This window comes from Gopherus flavomarginatus, chromosome 2 (genome assembly GCF_025201925.1).
Source record: "Gopherus flavomarginatus isolate rGopFla2 chromosome 2, rGopFla2.mat.asm, whole genome shotgun sequence".
Taxonomy (NCBI): domain Eukaryota; kingdom Metazoa; phylum Chordata; order Testudines; family Testudinidae; genus Gopherus; species Gopherus flavomarginatus.
In genome coordinates this window covers 86,389,294-86,398,706 of record NC_066618.1, presented here as the reverse complement: position 1 = coordinate 86,398,706, position 9,413 = coordinate 86,389,294, and positions in this window count along the sequence as shown.

Below are 9,413 nucleotides of genomic sequence, written 5' to 3'. Positions count from 1 at the left end.
GATAGTTTTTCAGCAACATGGAGTTCCCAAACTGCAGTGGGGCAATAGATGGCACACACATCCCCATTTTAGCAGAGAGTAAATCAACAGAAAGGGCTACTTTTCTATGGGAGAGCCAGATTAGCAGCCAGATACCATTTTCTATGATAATACAAGTGCTGGTGGATCATCAGGGATGCTTTACTGATGTCAGTATGGGCTGGTTAGGGAAGATGCATGATGCATGCAACTTTAAGAACACAGGACTGTTCAGAAAGCCACAAGCAAAGACTTTCTTTCCTGACTGTGGGGTCTGAGGCCTTTTTCTTTAGTAAACAGCAGCAACCACGTTAGGGCAGCAGCAGCCATGAGCTAAGAAGGCAAAAGTCACATCCTCACATTCCATCTAAATTACATTAAAACAATGTAATATCAGACTGTTAAGAAGGCAATCCTGTCCTAATAGTATACGCCATCACCCAGATAAAGAAACAGAGCTTATGATCTTTAAAGAAAACTTTGTTTGATAGCATCCTGTCTGGCAAGAAACCTCTTAGCAGCAGTTGTGATTGTGAAATCTATATTTTTATTGTTTTGCCGTTATGGTCCCCACTTCTCTACTGTTTCTCTGTATGGTCTCTGTCTGGTACTTTGAGTTTTCTGTCTGTTGCATAACTAATATTCATGATTTAAATCACTCAAGGTGGTGGGGTCTGATTGCGTAAAGAATTGTTTTGTGATGGGCTAGGATTGGTGAAAAATACTGTTTTGTAGCACTTTAGTTTAAAATGATTGGTTAAAGTACAGCTAAGCAGGACTCATGTTTGACTAAATAACCTGGGGTCCAAAAAGAAGTTCTTTGAAACCTAATTCCAGGACACAGGATCAGAGCTACCAGCCTTCAACACCCTGCCAACCATATTGTGCAGAAGTTGGAGGAACCATGGATGACCTGATCCTGACTGGCCACCAGGAAAAGTTCATTTGCCTTATTGGGAATTGGGAGCATTGTATATTTAGCGTATGTATTCTGTTTTGGTGACTGTTAATAGATAGAGGTAAAGGATATTACGGTGTAAGTCTCTTTCACTGGTAAAAAGGCCCCACAAACTCACAAAAGATTATGACCTGAGCCCTAGGAACTGGGTGTGATGGGTTGGATCACAGAAACTCCCTGGGGGCTGCCAACTGATCTGCCAAGACTACTATTGCCTTTGTTTTCCCTGCCAACCTGGGACTCCAGCAACCTGTCTTGTTGAGCCAGACACTCCAGTCTGCTCCAACACAGAACCAGGGTCTGAACCACGTGTCCCAAAGCTGCAGACTTAACTGAAAGCAGCTTACAGAAGTGTTCCTGTCTTTAACACTCAGATGCCCAACTCCCAATGGGGTCCAACCCCCAAATTAATGAGTTTTACCATGTATAAAGCTTATACAGGGTAAACTCATAAATTGTTCACCCTCTGTAACACTGATAGAGAGATATGCACAGCTGTTGCCCCCCTCCCCCAGGTATTAATACATACTCTGGGTTAATTAATAGGTAAAAAGTGATTTTATTAAATACAAAAAGTAGGATTTAAGTGGTTCCAAGTAGTAACAGACTGAACAAAGTGAATAACCAGCAAAATAAAATAAAATATGCAAGCCTAAGCCTAGTACAGTAATAACACTGATTACAGATAAAATCTCACCCTCAGAGATGTTTCAATAAGTTTCTTTCACAGACAGGACGCCTTCCTAGTCTGGGCACAATCCTTTCCCTGGTACAGCTCCTGTTCCAGCGCAGGTGGTAGCTAGAGGATTTATCATGATGGCCGCCCCCTTTGTTCTGTTCCAGCCACTTATATATCTTTTGCATAAGGCAGGAATCCTTTGTCCCTCTCTGGGTTCCTACCCCCTCCTTCTCAATGGAAAAGCACTGGGTTAAAGATGGATTCCAGTTCAGGTGACATGATCACGTCACCGTAAGACTTCATTGCCCACTTGCTAGCACACATGTGTACCGGAAGACTTACAGGTAAAACAGAGCCATCCACAGTCAGCTGTCCTGGTTAATGGGACCCATCAAGATTCCAAACCACCATTAATGGCCCTCACTTTGTATAATTACAATAAGCCCTTAGAGTTATATTTCATATTTCTAGTTTCAGGTACAAGAATGATACATTCATACAAACAGGATGAACACATTCAGTAGATTATCAGCTTTGTAATGATACCTTACAAGAGACCTTTTGCATGAAGCATATTCCAGTTACATTATATTCACACTCATTAGCACGTTTTCATAAAATCATACAGAGTGTGACATCACACTGGATATGGGTGTCCCTGAACCCTATGAATTGGGAAAGGGTTGGGGTGCCTAAATTAACCGGGTTACACCTTGAGCACACAGAAGGGTAAAAGTGGGATGCCCCCAAGTGTGCAGGTAGCAGACTGGCAGATTACCATTGAAATGCCAATAGTTATCCTGGGAGACCCAACCTATCCCTTGCTCGCAGGGCTCATGAAGCTGTACACCGGCCACCTCAACAGCACCAAGGAGCAGTTCAACTAGACACTGAGAACATACAGAATGACAGTTGAATATGCCTTTGGTCGTTTGAAAGCTCGCTGTGCTGTCTACTCATGAGATTGGACCTCATTGAAAAAAATATCCAGACGGTTAGCTGTCTGCATAATATCTGTGAAGCAAAGGGGGGAAAGTTTCTGCTGAGGTGGAGAGCAGAGATGGAGCAGCTGCCTGCTGATTTTGAGCTGTCAATTACCAGGACTATAAGAAGAGCTCAACATGGAGCTATATGGCTCAGGGAGGCTTTGAGAGACCATTTTAATAGTGAGCAAGAGTAGTGTGTGTTGATATAGTGTGCTCTGCCTATTCTTGCTCTTTTGCAGCCCTGTATGAACCCAATGGTGAATGCTGTGTATGTAGTAATAGAACATTGCCAATTCATCTATTAATATTGTTTGTGAATGATGTTAGCACCAGCTACTGTACAGGGCAATTGAGCTGAATACAGGTACTATTTTTCACAGATGGTGGTGATTTTAGCTGATATCTCCAATACATTTATTAATATTGTCTGTGAATGATGTTAGCACCAGCTACCATATCTTGTGATATGGCCCTGCTGTCTGTGACGGTGATCCTCCAAGCTCTGTGCTTGTTACCTGAAGCAGCAGAGCCTTGCAGGCTCTCTTGGACCACATCAATCCAAATCCTCTTCCTCCTTGTCTGGCTCAGCCATTCCACTGGTGTGGATGGAGAGGCCCTCAAGACCACATCTGCAACTGCTGAAGATACCACTGTCAGTGTAGTCATAAGATAAATTGAAACTTAGGATACTGAACTCACTCCCCTTGATCCATGCAAGGTGTAAGTACTGCAGTCACACCTCTTCTTGGGATTTATACAGCACCAGTCATGGTAAGTATGGCTTTGGACACTGTATGGCTCTGGATTGGGGAAGTGAGGGGGATAGCTCATGAGTACACGGGTACATTGAACTGTGTATGCTGCAGTGATTCCTGCTGTAGTAATCAATGAGTGGCTTGGGAAAGTGTCCTACTGCGATGGACGAAATAAGACAGCCCTCCCCAGAAACCTTTGGCAGAGAATTGCAGGAACATCCTGGTGCACATAAACAGAGTGTTCCTCTGCCTAACTCTGTCTCTTCTTGCATAAGTAAAAAAGTGTAAATCAACAGATGTTCTTCTACCTAGGAGGTTCCATCCCAGTAATTTCAAAACAAACTGCATACTTGCCAGAGGTTGCTTCTCCTGCATCAGGCTCACTCCTACTGGACTGTAGAGATTGGCTGGACTGCGCTGGAGTCAGAACATGTCTTGGCTCACTAAGCTGGAGTCAAAATGTGTCCTGGTCACCTGTCCCCCAAACTCCTCCTCTTCCTTGTCCACTAACTCCTCCTTGCTGTTCATGGCAGGGGACCACCAACGCAGGCTCCTCTGAAGTATCCTTGGGGTTCTTGGGGGTGGGGTCTTGTCTCAGGATAACATGCAGCTCTTTGTAAAAGTGGCAGGTCCACACCAGAGCAATTGTTAGCCTCTCTTACCTTCTGGTGTGCCTGCTACAGCTTCTTGGCTTTCACACAGAGCTGCTGCAGGTCCCTCTTGTAGCCCTTCTCCTCTGTGCCCCAAGCAATCTGCTCATAGATATCAACATTTCTGTGGCTGGATTGGAGCTGTGCCTGTACAGCCTATTCTCCCCTCAGACCTTGCATCATGTTTTAGGATTGGCTTGGTTACTTTGCAGGAATCAATTCCTGTATAGCATGCTCTGTCCATGGTCAACTTTACCTCGTTTTTACACTCCCAACCTCTCTTGTCTGTTATCTTGTTCTTAGTAAACGGTTCTCTGGGTGCTCCTCCTCTTCTCTTAGCTGGCTAGCACTCTGTCTTTTAGCTCACTGACCCGTTTACTAATCCTAGAACGAACATTCTGTTTTCAAGCTGCTGACCTAGCTACCTCCCTAATCCTGTCTTCCAAGAAACAAGGTCTCCCTGTGTTTAATACTCATGCCAAGCCAGGCCTACAATGGGCAAAAGAAAGCATTTGAAGAGTTTACAGACACAGTGTAGTCTCCTTTGGTGAAGGCCTGTGCCTACAATTCAGTCTGTACTTTAGGAGTGCTCATGGATTCCAGTTCTTGCCCACAGACAACCCGCCAATCTGAAGCATATTCTCACCAGTAACTACACACCACACCATAGTAACTCTAACTCAGGAACCAATCCATGCAACAAACCTCGATGCCAACTCTGCCCACATATCTACACCAGCGACACCATCACAGAACCTAACCAGATCAGACACACCATCACCGGTTCATTCACCTGCACATCCACCAATGTAATATAAGCCATCATATGCCAGCAATGCCCCTCTGCTATGTACGTCGGCCAAACTGGACAGTCCCTACCGAAAAGGATAAATGGACACAAATCAGATATTAGGAATGGCAATATACAAAAACCTGTAGGAGAACACTTCAGTCTCCCTGGACACGCAATTGCAGATTTAAAGGTAGCCATCCTGCAGCAAAAAAACTTCAGGACCAGACTTCAAAGAGAAACTGCTGAGCTTCAGTTCATCTGCAAATTTGACACCATCAGCTCAGGATTAAACAAAGACTGTGAATGGCTATCCAACTACAAAAACAGTTTCTCCTCCCTCGGTTTTCACACCTCAACTGCTAGAAGAGGACCTCATCCTCCCTGATTGAACTAACCTCATTATCTCTAGCCTCCTTCTTGCTTGCATATATATATATACCTTCCCCTAGAAATTTCCAGTACATGCATCTGACGAAATGGGTATTTACCCATGAAATCTCATGCTCCAATTCATCTGTTAGTCTATAAGGTGCCACAGGACTGTTTGCTGCTTTTCTTGGATTCCTTGCTGACATTCGTGTCTCACATAGTGGCATCCATGAGTAATGCTTTTTATCATTTCCGGTTGGTGAGGAGATTCCCTCTTATCCTGTCGAACTATGACCTGGCATTGGCTATACATGCCTTTGTTACCTCTCCTTAGACTACAGCAATGCAATATTCCTGGGAATGAAGCCATCAGCACATCTCCTCAACAGCACTGGCTATGGTGTGCATATCACATCTGGCCTCTTTTCTCTACACTATCTTCTCATACAATATTGAGTCAAGTTCAATGTCCTGGTCCTTATCTTCAAGGTGCTCAGTGGCTTACTCCCAGCATATCTAGAAGATGATTAAAAGCTCTGGGTTAAGGACCATGCTTGACAACTTCTCTCCTTAGTCACAGTGTCACTTCCTACCATAAGGATAAAGCTCATCTCTGAGGAGATGGAGCTTTTTGGGGGGCTGGTGTGGAATGAATCTCACTGTCATAAGTGCCAGGTACATGTCTTCGACTTGCCTTATCTAATACAAACACTGAGCAGCTTGCACATATATTAAACAAACAGCCCCCACCCCCAACAGCAAAAACACTACACTGCACACAATTCTACCACTGCGAGAATGATCCACATGAGACAGACGTTAGTCATGTCACTTAATGCACCACTGGAAGGTGCTCAAGTACTACACTGAAGGTGGTATCAGACTCTATCTAAAACAGAAGAGAATAGGAGAAATCTTTGCATTTCTGTAGCATTGTTTGCCTAAAGATCTCAAAGCACTTCGCAGACATTAATTAAGCAAGCCCCAAAACACATCTAGGAAGTGGATAAGTATTGCTAGACCCATTTAATGACAGGCATGTTGAGACAGCAGTTGAGTGACACAAGGTGTTAGAAACAGAACCTAGAAGTGCCTACTCCCATTCAGCACTCTGTCCACTAAAACACAGCGCGTGTCTTCAGTGGTGTCCAAATGTGGGGGGCGGGAAGAGTATTCTCTAATCATTGGGGCAAATTTGGGCAACACCAGCCTTAACAATAGTTTTGGAATGTGCAAGATCAAATTTCAAACATGCGAACAAATACAGATGCTGCTGGTGGGAACACTTTTCTCACTTTGCAAAATGTGTCAGCGCTTAGTTTGCAAGATACAAGTTGTCTAGGCTTGGGTGTGTCTATATTTAAAAACCCCAAACCCTCGTTGGCAGTATTAGGAACTTAATAATAACTATGGGAGGAAGTCAAGGGGAGTTGTGTAGATGTGACCAGTGTCAGAATTTGTCCTTTAGTAATTTAAACTTGCTCTTGTTTTTAATCTTGAACTCCAAAAAATAATCATAAAACCTATAATTTTATGTTACCTTTCCTCACAGTCCAAAATGCTTCATAATTAACAAACAGAAATGCAAACAATGAAGCCATTGAACTGGATTGGCCAGGTCATTAATACAGACATGATTTCCTTTGTCGCTGAAATGCAGTCACTTTTGGGGTGGAAATGTCTTTATCAATGAATAAGAACACCATATTTTAGGACAAGAAGTGAAGAAGACTACCATGTCCAATTGAAACAGAACAGAAGCAATGTTTAGGTATGCAATGCTATTACTTGAACTGAAATTTGAACAGGGCACACACATTAATTCCCCTTCTCTTATGAAAAGTCCCTTGCATTCTTTAATAAGCACAAGTGGTCAGGGATTTGGATTTTTGTCTCGGCTGAATGATGTCACCTTCAATAGCACAATGCCCCTGCCAAGGCATTGCTTCTGTACTGCCTTGAAGGAAAGAGTCCTACTCAAAGAATCACTCCTTCCAGCATTTTATGTTGCAATGTGAAATAACAAAACTGGAAATGAGAAAATAATAAAGCAGCTTTTATTAAAAAATATGACTGTTTTCTTCTCAAAAATTTGAGATGGGCCTGAATTGAGACCCTGGATCTACTCTCAGAGCACTCAGAACTTTGTGGAAGTTTAGTTTAAGATTGTTGCCTAAATGTGACTCAAATCAAAACCCTAAATCCCACCCACACCTCACATGGAGAACATATGGATTCTGATTCGATCCTGATCACATGGCTCAGGTTCATTTCTACTTAAAATCAATAGAACTGATGCAACAGCTAGTAGTACCACAGCTGGGGCACCCTGCATATATATTTATAATGTTCTAACATTCAGCTTCTATATGGCCCTACAGATCTAGAACCCAGGCCTGAAGAGCTAGGGACAGCTGACATCTCTAGGCTGATACCTAACAGCAGTTGTAACCAGCTTGTGCTCCACTTCCCTTGACCAATGTGGACACAGTCCATGGGAAGTTCCACCTCAAGAGTTTGATGGACAGCAGCCTTATGGCACCTGATTCGCTCCCTGCCCTATATAAACCCAAGTGGCATTCCAGGAAGTGTCCAGGCAACAGTGTGGCTTTCTTGTAGCTGCTATGACTGTTTCTGCTCCTAAATTCCTGGATTTTCCCTCAGCTTGATCTGGACTTCACCTCCTGTCTCAGACTCTGAAACCTGACTCGGACTCTGACCCTTGGAATTGATCCTGGCCTGGAACCTGAATACAAACTCCTTGGCTACTCTCAGCCTCAGGTTTGCCCCTGCTCTGACCCTTGGCCCTGACTGAGCTTGTTGGGATCCTGACGGCTACGCCAGTGTCTTAACTGATTATTCACTGAGCACTTTAAATAAACTCTGTAGGAGTCCATCAATAATCAGGACAGTTTACACTGAGTAAAAAGTATAAATTTAAGAATGTATTGGATTTATTAGTTGTTCGTTTGCTTTTTCATTTAAATAGGAATAAGAGACCATAAATAATTAGGATTCACCAGGTCTCCCTGCATGCTATTCTGGAGAGCCTGGTTCATTGGATGGCTTGTGATAATCACCAGTTTACAGCATGGCTGGGTGGTGCAGAGGTGGCTCTTGGGGCCCTAAAATCTGTGGCTGAAGGGCAAAGCCCAGTTCAAAAGATCAGAGGGGTAGCCGTGTTAGTGTGGATCTGTAAAAGCAGCAAAGAATCCTGTGGCACCTTATAGACTAACATAGATCTCATGCTCCAAAATGTCTGTTAGTCTATAAGGTGCCACAGGATTCTTTGCTGGTTTTACAGTTCAAAAGAGACTCCCAATTAGTGTGACAGGGCTCTGCTGCTGTCTTAGTTCCTGATCCTGCAACTGGCTCTCTCTGTGTGGAGCTCAGAACAGGTTCATGGGATGGCTTTAGTGAATAAGTGACATGCTTTGCCTAATCTGAGGCAGAGTAAAGGTCAATATGCTTTCTGCTGCTCCTCTCTGGCAAAAGCCCTGTTCACCAGGCCTTGGACCACCTTTCAGCCATCACATGAGTCAAGGGAGGGAAAGAGGCATTCTCCTGCGTGTAAATGGAAGATGGAGGGGAGGGAAGACAGAAGTCCTGCTGTTTCCCCTTCCCAGCTGTAGATAGGGGAGACAGTAACCACAGGAAAAGAGATGGAAAGGGAGGACAGAAAAGAAACAGAAGGGATTTATATTGAAAGGGAAGAAGGGAGAATGAGGAAATTTATGGGAAAGAGAGCATGGAGGTTTCTAAGAATACCTGTGCTGGGGACCCCAAAATCGTATAGCCCTGCCTGTTCCCAGATTACAATGAGGTTATTGAGCATGTATCTCAGTGGTGGCATTAGTGGTAGCATTAGTGGTAACATGCTGGTGAGAGGATGTGGTAAGCTCCAGTGCTGGTTGTGTATGTGGTAAAACGTAGGCATTTAAAATATGCAAAACACCATCATGTTATCACGAGTAACTAGATATTGGCCCCTGCTGAGAGCAAGTCTCCCAAAGTGGGAATCTCAAGCCCTCATGTGATGCCCAAAAGTTCTGATTTGTTGCCTTGTAAAAGCCTGAAAACAGTACTGTAAAGGCTCAACAGCGGATGGCAAATAAAAAGAACCCTGTGGTGTATTGAAAACTACATAAAAATGACAAGTTGTCACTTCAAGAGATGGGTGATTTCCTAGTCCTGCTTGCAGGCTG